The sequence below is a fragment of the Mustela nigripes genome, chromosome 15 (assembly GCF_022355385.1).
Source record: "Mustela nigripes isolate SB6536 chromosome 15, MUSNIG.SB6536, whole genome shotgun sequence".
Lineage (NCBI taxonomy): Eukaryota > Metazoa > Chordata > Mammalia > Carnivora > Mustelidae > Mustela > Mustela nigripes.
In genome coordinates, this window is record NC_081571.1 from 22,991,428 (window position 1) to 23,010,336 (window position 18,909).

General features: G+C 40.1%; 1 pseudogene; it reads right to left on the reverse strand.

Moving 5' to 3' along the window:
- Nucleotides 1-1,875: 1,875 nt before the first annotated feature.
- Nucleotides 1,876-2,766, reverse strand: LOC132002612 (small ribosomal subunit protein uS5-like; annotated as a pseudogene).
- Between the last annotated feature and the right edge of the window lie 16,143 nt (nucleotides 2,767-18,909).

Consider the following 18,909-nt stretch of genomic DNA (forward strand, 5'->3'; position numbering starts at 1 on the left):
GTTAAAAAAAAAAAAAAACCTGGCAACTAAGGACAGAGATAATTATGCTCTTTTCTGATATGAAATGAATGCTGTTTTTTTTTTCTTTTTCTGTCTTGCTTAATCTCTAGAATTATTCTTTATAAGGGACATTGGCAATCTGGTCACCTTTTCTGATTTTAAAATTCCCTAAATGCAATTGTGCCCTTGAAAGATGGTCACTGGATTGATGGAGGATGACCAACCAAGTTTCCCAAACCTGTAGGATGGAGGGAAGACAGAAGTAGCACATAGATGATGAAGTCAGAGGTGAACCCCGAGAGACTGGGCTTGTCATTTGGTCTTTCTAAAAACAATGTCCCCACTATTAAAAAAAAACAGGTCTGGCAGTATGACACAGGTGTTCTGACCACCAGTGTCGTATTCTACATACTTCATTGTGTCCCTTCTAATGAAAGCAAATACAATATTGCTTAATACCTGAGAGGGAAAATGTGAGAAGGGTGAAGGCAGGTCCATGGAATGATGGAGGTTGCAAAGACAAAAGCTCCCTCCTTGCCCAAAACTTTGTGATACCTCATTGCTTCTTGGGGACATCTTCAATCAGACTTCTAGTTCTGTTAGGTAACAAAAAGAGAGTACTTCAAGAATGGATTATGGATTTGACTTAAAAAAGGGTTCTTAAAAGAAGAAAGTATTTACTTGGTGGCCACATGTAAAATCTGAGTGTTTTAGCCCTGTGGCTGCAAACTTCAGTCATTTTAGATGGCAGAAATGCAAAACAGGGGAGTTTTTATGCATCAGGTGCTGTGGTGACTATGCAATCCTGGGAGCATCTATTCTACCTCAGAGGGGAAGCCACTACTACTTCAGCTTGCCATCACCCACTGAGGATGTGACCCAATATGGACCATGATCCCAAAATTTCAAGAGAAGATGGAAATCTGGCATTTTGTATGAAATGTCCAGCTAAGAAAGAAACAAAATAAAATTTGTAAGTCACCAATATGCAACCTTTGTTTAAAACCCTCTCACTTGACTAGGCTACTTATGAACAAACATAAAAATAACAGAAACTTTCCCTTAACAAAACAACCAGTAATTGTAGATAAAATGTTAAAAAATGTTTAAATGTACAGTTAAGCTCTTTAAAGAATAAGATAAATCAGTAGAGTAGTAAGTATTTGAGCTGATAGTGTGCCTGCCCTGGATTTGGGAGTAGTTTCCAGTGGTTGATTTTTAAGAAAATTTTTGTTATTGTGGTAAAATATAAATTACGTGAAATTTACCATCGTCACCACTTTTAGTGTGTGATTCAGTAGCGTTAAGTACATATAACCATCACCGTTGTCCATCTCTAGAACTGTTCCATGGTCCCAGACTGAACCTTTGTACCCATTAAACAATGATTCCTTCCTCCTCTTGCCCAGACCCTGGCAGTAACCATTCAACTTTCCATCTCCATAAGTTTGACTACTTGAGCTACTTCACGTAAGTGGAATCATGCAGTGTTTTTCCTGTTGTGACTGACTGAATTTTTTCACTTAGCATAATGTCTTCAAAGTTCATCCATGTTGTAGCATATGCCAGAATTTCATTTCCCTTTAAAGGTGGAATAAAATTGTATAGATACAGATATAGGTATAGACATAGATGTATAGTTATAGGTCACATTTTCTTTATATATTCATCCACCAGTGGACATCTGGATTGTTTCTACCTTTTGGGTCTTATGAATACTGTTGCTGTAAATGAATATAGGTGTACAAATATCACTTCAACTCCCTGTTTTCAAATTATTTTGGGTATATACCCAGCTACGGAATTATTTGTTTAAATGGTAATTTCTTTTTCTTTCTTTCTTTTTTTTTTTAACAAGCTTTAGTTAACTTTATTTTTCTTGTATAAAACTATGTGGTAGCCACAGCTGGAGCCTGGGTCCTCTGCACAGAGACTCTGGTGTGGGTCTTCACAAGATGGTCCGGAACTCCTGATAGGGAGACTTGGTGAACACAGTCTCCTTCCAGAGGTCAGGGGTGAGATAGCTGTAGGTCTTGGAGATGGCTTCGAAAGTAGCCTTGGCAAAGTTCCCCAGGGTGGCAGTGCAGCTCCTGGCCGAGGTGTAGCAGTCGTGGATACCGGCCATCATCAGCAGTCTTGGGCACAGGGGCAGAGACAATGCCAGTGCCTCTGGGGGGCAGGGATGAGACACACCAGCACAGAGTCACAGCGGCCAGTCACTTTGCATGGGACAGTGTAGGGCTTGCCAATCTTGTTCCCCTAGTAGCCTCGCCGCACAGGGACGATGGAAAGCTTGGCCAGAATGATGGCCCCGCGGATGGCAGTGGCTACCTCCTTGGAGCACTTGACACCCAGACCGACGTGTCCATTGTAATCTCCAATGGCGACAAATGCCTTGAACCTGGTCTGCTGGCCAGCGCGCGTCTGCTTCTGCACAGGCATGATCTTCAAGACCTCATCTTTGAGGGAGGCTCCCAGGAAGAAGTCGATGATCTCAGACTCCTTGATGGGCAGGGAGAAGAGATAGATCTCCGCTAGGGACTTGATCTTCATGTCCTTGACCAGACGGCCCAGCTTGGTGACCGGAATCCACTCCTTGTCCTCCGCCGTGACCCTGTGAGCTCCACGGCCTCGCCCCGGCCGCAACCACCGCCCCGGCCCTGACCCCGGATGCCGCTGCGAAGCCTCCGCGGAAACGGCCCCGGCCTCCCATTCCAGGGCCCCTGGGCCCTTCGGCCCTCCCTCAGCACCAGCGTCATCCACCATTTGGTGTTCTCTTGGAGAGGAAGGATTAAATGGTAATTCTATCTTTAATTTTTTGAGGAGCTACCATACTGTTTTCCACAGTGGCTCCATTATTTCAAATTTCCACCAGCAATGTGTGAGGGTCCCAGTTTCTGTCCATGCAACACTTACTATTTTCTGTTTGTTTTTTTATAATAGCCACCTTAATGGATCTGAGATGAAGAAACATGGGCTTTAATGACCACTTAGGAAAAGGAATTGAGTCCTGGATCCACAAGAGGCTCAAAACCTTCTTCAGAACCAGCATTCATAAGTGGCTAATCCCTTATGAAAAAGGAGAACTAGAAGTTAATCTACCTATCGCGTAAGGATTGGTCAAGGGAAATTGTCAATTTCTCTCTGGTTGGAAAAAAGTTTGCTGAGGTGCAAGAACCCTGAAGCTAAGATATTAGCTCAAAAGTGTACCCAGGCCAGCACTAGTGCTGGGATATCTGGCAATTCAAAGGAAAACCTCTTCGCTGGGATATACCCTTCACCAAGAATTGTTTCACAGTTAAAACTCAGCTGAACATAAATTCAAAGCCAAATTTGATTCAAAAACTCAAGTATGTAATGTTGTAACCCACTATGAATAGAAGTCAACTGACCAAATAAGTAACTTGATTTGATCCCCTGTGATATGTAGATAATACAATACAACCCCCAGATAGAGGTTATAAAATAAGTATGATTGAAATGACAAGGAACAAAAAAGGAATTAAAAACATAAGAAAGAACAAGGCCTTTGGGGAAAAAAAAGAGGCTGATGTAAAAAAGAAAGAATTTCTATAAATGAAAAACACAGTCATCAAAATTAAAAACTCAATTGACAGATTAAATAATCACTGAAACAAAGCCAGAGAGAAATTTAATGCATGGAAAGATACATGTGATGAAATTATCCAGACCATAACACAGAGAGAAAACAGATGAAATGTATGAAAGAGAGAGCAATGGCAGAGTGGAACATTTAGACACTGTCCTGCCAGTAACAATTACACACTCTGGGGAAAAAAGCAAACAAACAACTGGGAGAACAAAAGCTGGTAAGGATTTGATCCTTACAGAGTGAGATGCACATTTATATGGTTTTTCCTTTAAAGGGACTCCCAGGCCCATCAAAGTGTGGCAGCTAGAGAGGAAGGAGAGAACACAGTTTTACAGGACTATGGAATCAGATGATGGAATTTGGGACTGTTAGAGGAGTCTACTATTGAGGGGCAAGGACAGAATTCCAGAAAGGAGGAAGCCACATAGGATAGGGCCAAAAATCTGTGTAGACAGTCCATTCAAATCATTGGGTGATCCCTGGATCATATGCATGGGGTGAGACTCCGAGGTGCCCAGGGAGACACAACAATGAGAAAGCTGAGAGCTGAGTAGAGATTAAGGAGTGCCCTGTTACAGATACTGCTTGGAATTCGAGTTAAACCTATGTGGACATTGCCTCTAGCTTTTAAAACTAAACCCCAGCAGCTATGCCTTATGCTGAAAGACCTGCGGATCCCCTTACCCAAGAATCCAACACTGCCACTGGATGCAATCAGCAAGAGGTTCTTTATTGTTACGCAGGCGCCTGCGGGTGGTCAGCAGCTCCTGCTAGCTGAGCACACCCGGCTGTGGTGGCGCCGGGTTTTTATAAACAGGTACAAACAAGTTTTGGGTGGGGCGCAACTGATTGGTTGACAGTTAGAACTTTTGAAAAAGGCATACGTGGAGTTTGCTGATTGGCTCTAAGGACCCACGCGCGGGAAGAGAGAGGCGGGAAGAGAGAGGCGGGAAGGGGGAACAAGCTGATTGGTTCTGAGGGCCCGCGCGCGGGAGGAGAGAGGCGGGAAAGGGGAACAAGAAGGGGGAAGGTAGGAATGCCATCATGGCGTCTCTATTATTTCTATAAGCCAAGCGGTTACAGAAGGGCAAAAGAGCGATTAATAAGCAATTAATAACCTAATTAATAACCTGGTCTATACCTAAAAGCCAGCGGTTTACAGAAAAGCAAACAAGCGGTTAGTTTATCCTATCTATCTTCTAGGGAAGGAGTCTTTCAATGCCTTAAGACTAATGATTCACCCTGAGCAAGTTGTGAAACTGAAATAGAACCACCCTAACAAAACCTAAAACCAAGCCTTCATAAGTTAAGGTCACTGCCAGTAATTCAACTTCTTTCTTTCTTTCTTTAAAATTTTTTTTAATTTTTTATTTTTTATAAACATATATTTTTATCCCCAGGGGTACAGGTCTGTGAATCTCCAGGTTTACACATTTCACAGCACTCACCAAAGCACATACCCTCCCCAATTCTTTCTTTCTTTCTTAAATATTTTATTTATTCATTTGACAGACAGAGATCACAAGTAGGCAGAGAGGCAAACAAAGAGAGAGGAAAGGAAGCAGGCTCCCTGCTGAGCAGAGAGCCAGATGTGGGGCTCAATCCTAGGACCCTGAGATCATGACTTGAAGGCAGAGGCTTTAACCCACTGAGCCACCGAGGTGACCCAATTTAACTGCTTTCTAAGATGAAAGTCAACACTTCTCAGAGGAAAATGAATCCAAAGTCTCTATGAGGTATCATCCACTTCACCTACTATAAAATAAAAATTTACTAGTCATGCAAAGATATAGGGAAATGTGACACAGAATCAATAGAAAAGTGCATCATAAAAGGAGACCGACAGAATAACTAAATGTTGAAATTAACAGACAAGAATTTTAGCATTATTATGGTAAATATGTTAATGAATTTCAAGACCACATGGTTATAATGGGTGAAGAGAGGGGCAATTGTCAGCAATGATATGTAAATTGAAAATGGAATCAAAGTTAAATACTAAAACAGAAAAATACAGTACCTGAAAAAAAATTCATTTCCTGGGATTGACAGTATATTAAACATAACAAAAGAAAGTAGTAATGACCAGAAGACTGGCCAATAGAGATCATCTAAGCTGAAGGACAGAGACTTTTTAAAATGGGCAGATCTTCATAAGCTCTGGGAGTGTCTCAGTTAATCAAACATATATTTAAGAAGGAGAGGAGAGAGAGAATGGGGCAGGAAAAAAACTGCAACTATATTGGTTGAAAATTTTAAAAATTTGACTCAAAACAGCAACCCAGACATCTGTGGGTCCCAGCAAACCCCAAACAGGTAAGTGCAAATAAAACCATGCCTAAGTACATCATAGTCAAACTGCTGAAAACCAAAAGAAGAAAAAAATCTCAAAAGCATCCAAATAAAGAAGTTGCATTACATAAGAGAGAATAATTATATTTATGATGCCTAACTTCCTATAAGAAAAAAATGGGCCTAGAAGAAATAGAACTATATCTTTTTAAAACGATGAAAGAAAAACATTGCCAACTTGACATTCTATACATAGCAAAAGTATTTTTCTTAAGTGCAAGTAAAATAAAGACATTTTTAGATAAACAAAAGCTGAAAGAGTTTGTTGCCAGCAGACCCCACTCTATAAGAAATTCTCAAAGATGTTCTTCAGGCTAAATAAAAATAGTACCAGATGGAAATTCAGATCTACAGGAAGAAATGAAGAACATTAAAAATGATAAATATTTGCGTACATATACAGGGCATATAGCATTTTGTCGTAATTAACTCTTGTCCTCCAAAACACACCATTGGGAAAACTGAAGCAGCTCACAGAATGGCAGAAAGCATTTGACCCTGTGGAAATGGCCACTGCCAATCTTACTGTCACCATTTGGAAGGATGGCTTGGGACTGGGTGTTAGAACAGCATGAAGAAAAACCATGGGTGATTTTTCTCTCAGGAACTATTTTTCCCACTCTTCGAGCCAGGGTAAAGGGTGTCCTTATAACTCTCTATGCATCGTGGTTCCTGCCTCTAGGTTTCAGGCTATCTTGCATCTAGGTTGGGGGACACAGAAGGATGGAAGGGAAACTCACCAGCAGTTCAGTGAATTCCGATCTCCTTCCCTAATCCACCTGCTGCTTGCTGTTCAGAGTCCTCAAATAGCTGGCCCAGCGTTTGGAGCTGCAGTCAAGTGAGAAAGACAGTGTAGATGGAGCGTGCTGACCCATTGCTGGAGGAGGTCATCAAGAGGACAACGTGACTGCTGGTTGACTTTAAATTGCACTAGGAACCACTTCAAGGACGCAGCCTTGAGAGAGCAAGGTGTGTCGAGACCATCTGGACATATATAGGACTGAGCCCTGTTAAGGTCTCTGTATAAACTTTAAAGATTCTGGCTGGTAGGTACAGTGTTCTACCAGCTGCCCAACATAAGCCTCATATATAAGTTTCCTTGCTTATTTAACAAGATAGAATGTTCTGCCTTCTTCAGTCTCTCCTTGCCCTTTGTGTAAGGGGAACAGTTTCAAAAGTTCACCAAGAAACACCCGAGGTTGCAAAGCAACATTCATCTTACCCAGAATCAAAACCCAAGAATTAAGTTTTGAGCACACTAAACCTGGGGTACTCATGGGACAACTGGGTGAAAATATGTCTGAAGCTTTGAAGGGAGATCTGGGCTAGAAATAGGTATTCCAGTCTTCAATCTATAGATGCCTGCAGGTATGGGACTGGAGAAGAGAAATCAGGAAAAAGTACAGAATAAGCCAAATGGAACCAGGAATAGAGCCCTGGGACCATTGGCATCAGAGAGATGAGTAGCAGAGGGGTCCAGTGGGCTGTACGCAAGCCAAGGGGCTTCTGTCACATCTCTAACCTGCTCTCTCCTCTACAGTGCAAACCATCCCAGTTTCCAATGTTCCCGGTGTTTTGACCATCTCTACCTGTGTCCCCATCACCTGGGCGGATGGGGAGAGTGTTAAACATGTTGATTCTCAGGCCATACGCCAAACTCACTTAATTAGCATCATAAGCAGTGGGACCTGCCTGCCTGAGTTTTTAATTAGCTTTCCAGGGATTTCTTATGAAGAGTTAGAGAATCAGGGCCCGAGGCCTAAAGAACACGGGAACCTCTGTGTCTGTCACCAGCATGAAGACAAGGCTCTGAGCCGGGGGAAAGGGAAGAGAAATGAGGGAGAAGGGAAAGAGAGAGATTGCCCAAGTTTGGTAGGTGAGGTGGGAGAAGGAGATGGAGGACAGAAACCTTTTACTCTCATCCTTCGAGAGTCAAGGCTGAGCTCTTGGAGCAGCTGGGTGGGGCCCATCTTGAGAGTTTTGTGTTGGAGTCCCTCTGCGAGCCCAGCACTAGCTTACTGGGAGCCACAGGAAGCCACACAGCTGCAGTGAGTGTGATGATGAAGGTGACAGGTGAGCCAACAGTGTCAGGTGACACTATCTTTCTTCAAAGAGTATCCGAGGGTATAGTCCTCTTACTTTTACATGACTCAGTTGGCATAGGTTCATGGGTCCATTTTATGCCAGATCCAGTAGTCATGTTTTCTTCTGTACTGCTCTGGCCAAACAACATCTGTTTGGATAGGGGAAATGGAACTTGCTGAGATGCAAAGTCACACACATCAGTTTTTCGTCCAGCCTGTCTACTGAACGGGACATTTAAGAAATCTTGTGAAACAGACCAAAGGTTAATGTCAATAGAAACCCCATTTGATGGAAGGGAATTCACCACCGAGAGCGTTTGACCTCTTCTCAGTGCTTCCTAATATTCCATGCAATGCCAAGTTTTCTTGAACTTCACTTGAGTTGTTCCCAGCCTTGATTCTTTCTTGCAAGTGCCTCACAGCTGCAACCATGTGTCCCCAGCTCCATATTCCCAGGTCCCAGCACAGTGTCTGACACACACTAGGGGTGTCTTTAAACTTCCAAAGCTTCACTTATGAGTTTAGCATCCAAGTGCCATGTGTTCTTCCTAATGTCTTCTACATTTCTTTTTCCCTCCTCCCAGATTTTTCTTCTTTTCTGTCTTGTTCTTCCCTTTTCCTTCTTCTTTCTCTCCTTTGTCTCCCTCCTCGCTCCTCCAGGACCCCAACATTGCCAGAAGACGACTTCGTGTGCAGCCGGTGTGTGAGGAAGGTGAATTCCTCCAGTCCCACCCTTTGTCTCCCAGCGCTTTCTTTTTCCTTTTCCTCTCTGCACCCAGTCCTCCATGTTGAAGCATGAAGGTGAAGAACACAGTGCTATTCAAGGAAGAGGAATTAAAACTAATTCTCATTTCCTATTCATCCCTTTAGTGATTCTTAGTTTTGAGTGAAAAATTCATGACCAGCAGGAAACATACTTCATTCTAGAATGCTGCAGCAAGATCCATTTAATAGCCCAAATAATCTTTCAGTATTTTAGTCAAGGCACTAAAAATTATTATATCCTAATCCACATTTGGAAGACTGTCTGATGTCCTGAGTACTCAGGACATTTGACCAAAGTCCCCCTCCCCATAGGCTAGATTTGCCAGATCATCTACTGAACAATGGATAAATGCTTATGGACAAGCTCTATGCCAGAGACTACTGAGATTACGGGTTTATGTGCGTGTATATAAAGTTACACTTAAAGATGCTTGACTTGCTCGAGCCCATTATTCTTTTGACTCACTGTGTTCTCACCAGCCATTCACATGTTTCTGAATAATCTCTACCGTTGGGCCATCTGGAGATTGTGCTGGTTGATAGCTAACCACTCCTGGCAACAGCAGGGAGAGGATTAAAATTCAGGCCAGCATATTTTCCTCTCTGAAAGCAGCTCTCAGAAAAACTGAGCTTCTGCTTGGAACTATATTTATTACTTTTCATGAAGAAAGAGATTAGAAGTGGAAGAAGGAAACCTGCATTTTTGAACCCCTTCTAAATGCTCCCCAACATCTAAGTGTTAGCTCATTTAATTCTAAGACAATACAAAACAAAACAAAAAAATTCAAAACACCAAACACAAGGGAGGACTTATTGTCTTTATATCACAGATGAAGGAATGAGAGCTCAGAGAGTTTAGGTCACTTGTGCATGACCACAGAATTACAGAGTGCTTAAGCTAGGATTCAAACCCAATGCTGGCCAAGTCCAAAGCCCATATGCTTTCCAGTGGTGCTTTAATCTTACTGCAAGACTGTGAGTATGTCTGTACGTCACTCTTCTTGATAACTGTGCACAGTGACCAGCTCCAGAAATTTCTCCACGCACCCTTCTGCCTCTCCTCCTGCATCCCTCCCTAATAACCTTTCTTCTTTCATCAATAATACATCACATTTGTATGGTGCTTTACAGATATTTATCAGGGGTTTTCACAGCAATCCTGGGAAGCAGGATCATTATGGTTTGCAGTTCATAGATGTGGAACCTGGGATCTTAGAGGGATGATGGAATTGGCTCTTTGTCAGAGAGCAAGTCAGCATCTGAGCAGATTCTGGAAGGAAGATGGGCTGTGGGCCTGGTCACTGGGGAGCCCTCAGGGCAGATCAGGGAGCTAGGATTGATGAAAGGCAGGTCAAAGGGAATGGGGCAGGCAGGGAAATATGGGCAGATGAGCATTTCACTAGGGAGGCTGAATTCTGTTTGCTGGTAATTACAGAATTTTCTGATAGTTCTGTTTCCCCTGTTGCTGTTTAGAGCACTTGCATATTCCTATAACTCCTTACTCTGAAAGTTCTTGCTTCACCCAAAGAATTGTTTTCTCTTGATATTCATCTTCTAAAACCATTATTCATGTTCCTCTTCCATCTGTACATGCATAATTTCTGATGCAAACTCTCACCCCATCTCCATGGACAACTACAGCAGCTTTCTGATTTGTTTCCCTGTCTTTGCCAGCTCCCCCTACCCAGCAGTTATCACTAGACTGATTTCCTTTAAATGAAACTTTAATCATGTTATTTCTCTACTTAACATCTGTTAGTGCCTCCCAATCACCTTTGGGACTAAATTCAGACTCCTTATTACAATACATGATATCCATCATAACTTGACCTCTACCCATCCCTCCAAGACCACTTCAAGTGGTGTTGAACTGCTGCCTGTTCTCACACACCTACGTCTTTCCATATCACTGTCCTGCCTGCAGTGGCTCTCTCTCCCACTTTACCCAGTTAATTTCCAAGAAGATGCCACCTTACTTCTCCTCACCTAGCACTATGTCCTTTCGTATATGCCTGGGAAGACTTGGGGTTCCCTAGCCCATGCTCCCATCACATATGTAATAGTTGCCTGCACATCTCTCTGCCCTTACCAGTCCAAGATACATTTGTGGGAAGGACTTTACCTTTTCACCTTTGATCTATTGCTATCCCCTATCCAATGTCCTTTCTAGGATCAGGATCTTTCCAAGGGTAGGGGGACTTTTTGTAATGGTGGGGAAGCAAGTGATGCTTTTTTCTTTTTTAAAGCATAATAAGAGATGGGGAGGGGTTAAGCTCTACAGTGTGAAAGTGTGTTTTTGTTGTTTGTTTGTTTTGTGGGTGGTGGGCATTCTTAAACCACCTTGGGAGAATCTTGCCTCTATATCCTCCACCTTGGAGATGAATACACCTTCTTTTTCCTACATTTAATATTTTAATACTTATAAAGGATTGCAAGATGCAGATTTCCATGTGGTTCAAAGGTTCACATTCAAATTAGATGAAAAAGATGTGTTAAGAGTTGAAGAAATGCTAAGTTCAAGTAAGTGATGTAGCAGCCAGGAGAGGTTATGACCCAGGTCTGCCCTATTCCAGGAGCACCGCACGGATATGCACTGTGTAGACTTTGCTCGTGACAAGCCTGTTTTTAAATTATAATGCTTCAGCTATAAGCATGAATTCCTACAGTTTGCTCCCTGGCTAAAATTTCCAGTTGTGATACATTCTCAGAAAGTAACCCTTCAAATTCCTGGCACTAGGTGTTCAAAAACCATAGGAAGATGCAGAATGAAATGCAGAAATATTTTTTTTTTCATGGATAAAGAGGTTAAGAAGCTTCTTTTTTTTTATAATTTTTTATTTTTTTATAAACATATATTTTTATCCCCAGGGGTACAGGTCTGTGAATCGAAATGCAGAAATATTTTAAAGAATCAAATTTTATCATTTCAGGGGCGCCTGGGTGGCTCAGTGGGTTAAAGCCTCTGCCTTCGGCTCAGGTCATGATCTCAGGGTCCTGGGATCGAGCCCCACATCGGGTTCTCTGCTCAGCAGGGAGCCTGCTTCCTCCTCTCTCTCTGTCTACCTCTCTGCCTGCTTGTGATCTCTGTCTGTCAAATAAATAAATAAATAAAAATCTTTAAAAAAAATTTTATCATTTCACATTTTAAAAACCTCTGCCTATTTGATATTTATTTCTGTGTAGAAGCTGTCAAATTAGGCATGTCCTCTCCCTCTTCCTTTCATTGTGGAGGTGACCTTGGAAGCACATGACCTGGCTGGTACCAGATGGAGGAGGACTATACAAATTACACCAACCCCACTTGAAAGAGAAATAAACCTATATTGTGTTGTGAGACCAGGAGAGAGAATTGTCCACTGTGACTCTCACATATCCTTGTTTGCAATAGCTGTTCCCTACCCCTTTCTTGCACATAACCTAGCCCTCAACTGTCTCACTATCCCTTTCGATAAAATTCAAATTGCCTAATCCATGGCTGCTAATTCTTCTCTCTTCTGAGAACTCTCCTTGACTTAATGATTCCTGAAACTGACTGAATTTCAGCAGATCTCCTCTTGTTAAAGCCCTATAAAATATTCTGTCCTCCTCCAAGTTAGAAATCCTATTTGGAAACTTCTTATGTCTGGAATTTTTGAATCAAGACTTCTGCTGGTGATGTCTGGCTGATAGTTTTTTAGAGTTTCAAGTCATCAAGAATGCAGGTTTCATTTGTTATTACATCATAGCCTAGCCTATACTGACAAGCTTATTTACTATATTTACAAATAAGGAAATACTTAAATGTATGGGACAGTTTGTCATCAGACAACTCAAGTACTTAAAATTATTCACATTCATAAATGAATTAAAAATAGTCAAAGGTGTTTAATGTAATTTGGTTTATAAAATGAGACCAAATACTATTCAAGGGGCCCTTAACTATGATTGCTAAGATTTGCTAGAATTATCAATAAAATAATGATTTATAAGATGCACTCAAAAGCTTCAGGATGAATTGCATTTTTAAATATGACTTTAATAAATCTAATAGTGCCTTTTAGAAACAGCCCAAATCTTGAATGATCTTTTCTGTGCATAAAATCCACATTCAAGGCTATTTAAATTCTTTCATATTTAGCAGTTTACTGTGGGACTAAGTGTAGCTGACACTGACTAATGACCCACATTGGAGTCACTAGTGAAGGGATAGTGAGATCTCACAGAGAAGGAGTCCAAAGGACAGAAAGCAGAATAAAGAGATAGTAGAGAGAAAAGAGAATCTACAGGAGAGGGTTCAGGAGTAAAGCTCTTGGTGTGGAGGGTGCAGTCAGAGAAACATGAATAGAAGTCAAGGACAAAACAGGTAAGTCAGAGAATGCTCCTGTGTGCCCAACAAGCACACTGCAAATTTAGTATGTCGAAGTAAAGGAAGATACCTTGAACTTTAGTGTGAGGGAAGGAGGCAAGTCAGTTTTTTCCTGTTTAAACTCCCTTATTAATGTTGATGTTTCATTGTGAAAGAAATGGATCTGGGAGGGTCACCTGAAACTGACTGGCTGAATAGTAAGACTGTTTCATTACTGTCTGTCCTACCCTGACTGCTTCATGATAAAGGCTCAACAATAAGCCCTTACATGTGTATGGCACTTTATAGTGTACAAAGTGCTTTATAAAAATCCCCAAACCTCACCCATTTAACTTTCACTGTAGACCTCTGAAATCTTTATTTTGGTATGAATTTTATTTTTTTAAATTAAATTAAATTTTATTTTATTTTATTTCAGTGTTCCAAAATTCATTGTTTATACACCACACCCAGTGTTCCATGCAATACATGCCCTCCATAATACCCACCACCAGGATCACTCAACCCCCACCCTCTCCCCAAACCCTCAGTTTGTTTCTCAGAATCTAGTCTCTCATTGTTTGTCTCCCCCTTCGATTTCCCCCCACTCACTTCTCCCCATTTCCCAATGATTTCTGTGTTATTCTTTATGCTCCACAAGTGAGTGGAACCATATGATAGTTGACTCTCTCTGCTTGACTTATTTCACTCAGCATAAGCTCAATACACACAAAACAGTTAATCACATCAAAAAATGGGTAGAAGACATGAACAGACACTTCTCCAAAGAACACAAACAAACAGCTAACAGACACATGAAAAAATGTTCATCATCATTCACCATCAGGGGGATTCAAATCAAAACCACATTGAGATACCACCTTACACCAGTTAGAATGGCCAAAATTAACAAGACAGTAAACAACATGTGTTGGAGAGGATGTGGAGAAAGGAGAACTCTCTTACACTGTGGGTGGGAATGCAAGTTGGTGCAGCCACTTTGGAAAACAGTGTGGAGATTCCTCAAGAAATTAAAAATAGAGCTTTCCTATGACCCTGCAAATACACTACTGGGTATTTTCCCCAAAGATACAGATGTAATGAAAAGGAGGGCCATCTTTACCCTAATGTTTATAGCAGCAATGACCAGAGTTGCCACACTGTGGAAAGAGCCAAGAAGCCCTTCAACAGACGAATGGATAAAGAAGATGTGGTCATATATACAATGGAGTATTATGCCTCCAACAGAAAGGATGAATACCCAACTTTTGTATCAACATGGATGGGATTATTTCATCCCAAGGTTGCATACATAATCTGATGTACTTCTAAAGCTTTAAGACACCTGAGAGATCAGTGGGTTTAGACCATTCTGTCAGTTAATAAAGAGACTGAGACCTATAAGAGTTAAAGGATTTTGCTAAAGCCATACAGCTATTTGGGATAAAGTTGGTCAGGTTTTCTGTTTGGTTGATTTGTTTTTTTTTTAAATTCCTAACAATGCTAACCTTAGTTAAAAGACTGGGTTTTAAATGGAAGGTATGTAAATGGGGGAAAGTGTGGAAGGAAGAAAGAGAGAATGGGGAATAAATGAACCCTTGTCTAAAATCATGTGTTTGCAAGTTGAACAACTCTGATATAATAAGTTTCCATAGGAACTCAGATTGCTGGTGGCATCTAATTACTGCATAAGTTTCAGTACCCTAGTATAAGACATTCTCCATCATGGATTTCACATTATAATATCAGAAAAAAGAGCTTCTGGGAAGAGGCCTCTAAGACGGTCTTCAGTTATCCCTGCCTCCTTGTGCAATCTTATCCCCATGAGTATGGATTGGATTTAGTGACTCACTTCTAATGAATAGAAAACAACAAAAGTAATGGAGTTTTACTTCTGTGATTAAGTTACAAAAAGGCAATGGCTTCTGTCTTGAGTATTCTGTCTGTCTGTCCCTCCTTCTCTGTCTCTTTCTCTCATCACTCACTCTGGAGGAAGTTAGCTGCTATGTTTTAGTTAGCCCTATGGAGGAATTCATGTGGCAGGGAACTGAGGGAGGCCTTCAGCTAATAGCCAGTAGGAAATAGAGGCCCTTTAGCAATTGCCCACAAGGAATTGAGACCTGACAACAACCAAGTGAATGGCCTTGGAACTGGACCCTCCTCACTGGAGTCTGCAGATGAAACTACAGTCTCATTGACAGCTTGGCTGTAGCCTCATAAAAGCCTGTGAGCTGAAGTCTCCAAAATAGTGGCACCAAGATTCTTGACTCATAAAAACTGTGGCACAATCATTGTTTTAAACTGCTGAGTTTTGGGTAATTTGTTTTCAACAGTAGGTAACCACCACAAGGTGAACTAAGGACAAAAGAAATCTTGAAAAAAAGAAAGGAAGAAAGAAAGAAAGAAAGAAATCTTAGTTAATTGATTATTTTCTCCCTTTGATCACTGTGCATCACAGTCTTATAAACAAACTTTGGATTGTTTTTAACTTTCCTTTGATGCTGTTAACAGTAAGCTTGCAAATCACAAAACTGAAAAGCTTATCTATTTATCCCCTTAAATGCATTACCCCAAATTGTGGTTAAAAATACATCTTGGTTGGACAACATAGAAGAAATAAATAAATTCCTAAAAATATAATTGTCTAAAACTGAATCAGGAAGAAATAGAAAAATTGAGCAGATGGATTACTAGCAAGAAATTGAATCAGTAATCAAAAACCCCAACAAACAAAAGTCCAGGACCAGATGGCTTTGCAGGTGAATTCTACCAAACATCTAAAGAAGAGGCAATACCTATTCTTCTCAAACTATTACACAAAATAGAAGAGAAAGGAAAGTTTCCAAATTCATTCTACATGGCCAGCCAGCATTATCCTGATACTAAGACTTGATATAGAAGAGAGATAGATAGATAAGTAGAGGAAGGAAGGAAGGGAGGGTGGGAGGGAACTGCAGGCCAATATCTCTGATGAACATAGATGCAAAAACCCTCAACAAAATATTAGCAAACTATCCAGCAATACATTGAAGAAAACATTCACCATGATCAAGTGGGATTTATTCCAGGGATGCCAGGTTGATACAATATTCACAAGTCAATCAACATGACACATCACATTAACAAGAAAAAGAACAAAAACTATGTGATCATCTCAATATTTGCAGAAAAAGCATTTGCCAAAGTATGCATTCATTCATGATAAATATTCTCAACAAAATGGTTTAGAAAGAACATACCTCAACATAATAAAGGCCACATATGACAAACCCATAGCTAACATCATACTCAATGGTTCCTCTTAGAACAGGAATAAGACAAGGATGTCCACTCTCATCATTTTTATTCAACATAGTACTGGAAGTCCTAGCCATAGCAGTTAGACAACAAAAAGATAAAAGGCAAGAAAATTGGTAAGGAAAATGTAAAACTTTTACTATTTGCTGAAGGCATGACACTATACATAGAAAACCCAAAAGATTCCACCAAAAAACTACTAGAATAAATGAATTCAATAAATTCACAGTATGTAAAATCAATATATAGAAATCTGTTGCATTGCTATACAATAATAATGAAGTGGCAGAAAGAGAAATTAAGAAAACAACCCCATTTACAATTTCACCAAAAAGAATAAAATACCTACCAATAAATTCATCCAAGAAGGCGAAAGTCTTGTATTCTGAAATGAATGGAAGAAATCAAAGAAGACACAAGTAATGGAAAGATATTCTATGCTCATGGATTGGAAGAACCAATATTGTTCAAATGTCCATACTGCCCAAAGCAATCTACGGATTTAATGCAATCCCTACCAAAAAATCAACAACATTTTTCACAGAATTAGAAATGATACTAAAATTTGTATGGAACCACAAAATATCCTAAATAGCCAAAGCAATTGAGAAAGGACAAAGTTGGAGGTGTCACAATCCCAGAGATTTCAAGATACACTATAAAGTTACAGCAATCAAAACATGGTGCTGGCACAAAAACAGACACATAGATCAATGGAACAGGATAGAGAGGTCAGAAATAAATTTATGCTTATACGGTCAATTAGTCTATGACAAAAGAAGCAAGAATATACAATGGGCAAAAGATGTTCTCTTCAACAAATGATACTGGGAAAGATGGAGAACTACATGTGAAAGAATGAAAATGGACTACCTTCTTATATCATACACAAAAATGAATTAAAAATAAATTTAAAACCCAAATGTGGTTTTAAAACCACAAACCATAAGCCTCCTAGAAGAAAATATAGACACAAATTTTTTGGACGTCAGCCATGGAAACATTTCTCTATGTACGTCTCCTCAGGCAAGGGAAACAAAAGCAAAATTAAACAGTTGGGAGTACATTAAAATAAAAAGATTTTGCACAGTGAAGGAAACCATCAACAAAACAAGCAATTTCCTGAATAGAAGATATTTGCAAACAGTACATCTGATAAAGGGTTAATATCCAAAATATATTTAAAAGATCTTTTATGAATCAACACCAAAAAAAAAAAATCCTATTTAAAAATGGGCAGAGGATGGGGCGCCTGGGTGGCTCAGTGGTTAAGCCGCTGCCTTCAGCTCAGGTCATGATCTCAGGGTCCTGGGATCGAGTCCCGCATCGGGCTCTCTGCTCAGCAGGGAGCCTGCTTCCTCCTCTCTCTCTCTCTCTGCCTGCCTCTCTGCCTACTTGTGATTTCTCTCTGTCAAATGAATAAATAAAATCTTTAAAAAAAAAAATAAAATAAAAATGGGCAGAGGATCTGAATAGATATTTTGTCAGAGAAGACATACAAATGGCCAACAGAAACATAAAAAGATGCTCAATATCACTTATCACCAGGTGAATGCAAATAATAACCACAATGAGATATCGTCTTACACCTGTTAGAATGGTTAAAATAAAAAACACAAGAAAGAACGAGTATTGAAGATGTGGAAAAAAGGAAACACTCACGCACCATTGGTAGGAATGTAAATTGGTACAGTCACTGTGGAAAACCATATGGAGGTTCCTCAAAAAATTAAAAATAGAATTACCATATGATCCAGTAATTCCCCTACTGGGTATTTACCTTCCAAAAATGAAAACACTAATTTGAAAAGATGTATGCATCGCTGTGTTTATTGTAGCATTATTTATAATAGCCAAGATATGGACACAACTCAAGTGTCTTTCCATAGATGAATAGCTGAAGATTGTGTGTGTGTGTGTGTGTGTGTGTGTAATCACTTATCCATAAAAAAGAATGAGATTTTGCCATTTGCAGCAACATGGATGGATCTAGAGGCTATAATGATAAGTGAAAAAGCCAGTCAGAGAAAGACAAATACTTCATGATTTCACTCATATGTGGAATTTAAGAAACAAAACAAATAAACAAACAAAGGAAAAAGACAAACCAAAAAGACTCTTAAATACAGAGTAAAAACTGAAGGTTGCCAGAGGGGAGGTGGGTATGGGGGTGGGTGAAATAGATAAAGGGAATTAAGAGTACTGTTATCTTGGGGTTATGGACATTGGGGAGTGTATGTGCTATGGTGAGTGCTTGAAGTGTGTAAACCTGGCGATTTACAGACCTGTACCCCTGGGGATAAAAATACATTATATGTTTATAAAAAAATAAAAAAAATGTTTTCAGGTATGTTAAAAAAAAGAGTACTGTTATCTTAATGGACACTGAGTAATGTATAGGATTGTTGAATCATTACACTGAACACCTGAAACTAATATAACACTGTATGCTAATTATACTTAAATAGCAAAAA